Source organism: Oncorhynchus keta, unplaced genomic scaffold (genome assembly GCF_023373465.1).
Source record: "Oncorhynchus keta strain PuntledgeMale-10-30-2019 unplaced genomic scaffold, Oket_V2 Un_contig_29132_pilon_pilon, whole genome shotgun sequence".
Classification (NCBI taxonomy): Eukaryota; Metazoa; Chordata; class Actinopteri; order Salmoniformes; family Salmonidae; genus Oncorhynchus; species Oncorhynchus keta.
The window spans coordinates 2,501-3,962 of NW_026286397.1; positions in this window are offsets into that span (position 1 = coordinate 2,501).

Genomic DNA, 1,462 nt, shown 5'->3' on the forward strand with positions numbered 1-1,462 from the left:
ACTACAGACACACTCCCACACACAGACACGCTCCCACACATCAGACACACTCCCACACACAGACACACTCCCACACACAGACACACTCCCACACACAGACACACTCCCACACACAGACACACTCCCACTCACAGACACACTCCACCTGTATCCGACCAGCCCCTTCCCCTCTCCCTACCTCAGTCAGATTTCTGGTTCTTCTAACTTATGAGGACTGCATGTCATATTTATAGTTTATACAGTGGAATATATATTAAATAAGTGTATATATACAGTGCCTTCGGTAACTACTCAGACCACATGACTTTTCAACATTTTCTTACGTCACAACCTTATTCGAAAATTATTCAAATAAAATAAATTGCTCATCTAACAACACACAATACCCCATAATGACAAAGAAAACAGGTTTGTAAACATTTTTGCAAATGTATTAAAATTCACAACAGAAATACCTTATTTACATAAGTATTCATACCCTTTGATATGAGACTCGAAATGGAACCACCAAGACTCTTCCTAGAGCTGGCCGCCCGGCCAACTAAGCAATCAGGAGAGAAGGGCCTTGGTCAGGGAGGTGACCAAGAACCCGATGGTCACTCTGACAGAGCTCTAGAGTTCCACATGTGGAGATGGGAGAACCTTCCAGAAGGACAACCGTCTCTGCAGCACTCCACCAATCAGGCCTTTATGGAAGAGTGGCCAGATGGAAACGGCTCCTCAGTAAAGGCACATGACAGCATGCGTTAAGTTTGCCAAAGGGCACCTAAAGATACTCAGACCATAAGAAACAAGATTCTCTGGTCTGATGAAACCAATATTGATCTCTTTGGCCTGAACTACCAAGCATCACATCTGGAGGAAACCTGGCACCATCCCTAAGGTGAAAGGTGGTGGCAGCATCATGCTGTGGGGATGTTTTTCAGCAGCAGGGACTGGGAGACTAGTCAGGATCAAGGGAAAGATGAACAGAGCAAAGTACAGAGATCCTTGATGAAAACCTGCTCCAGCGCGCCAGGACCTCAGACTGGGGCGAAGGTTCATCTTCCAACAGGACAACGACCCTAAGCACAAGTAAAGGGTCTGAAAGCGTACTTAAATGTTATTTATTTTTATTTCATTTTTTAAATATAAATTAGCAACAATTTCTAAAAAATGATTTTCTCTTTGTCATTACGGGGTATTGTGTGTAGATTGATGAGGGGAAAACTATTTAATACATTTTAGTGTGAGGCTGTAAAGTAACAACATGTGGAAAAAGTCAAGGGGTCTGAATACCATTCGAAGGCTGTACATCATGAATTCACCTTTTTGTTGTTGTTGATGATGATGCTGTTATTTATTAAACACTTCAGTACATGCCTGTCTCCTGTCTCCTGTCTCCTGTCTCCTGTCTCCTGTCTCCTGTCTCCTGTCTCCTGCCTCCTGCCTCCTGTCTCCTGTCTCCCTGTCTCCTGTCTCC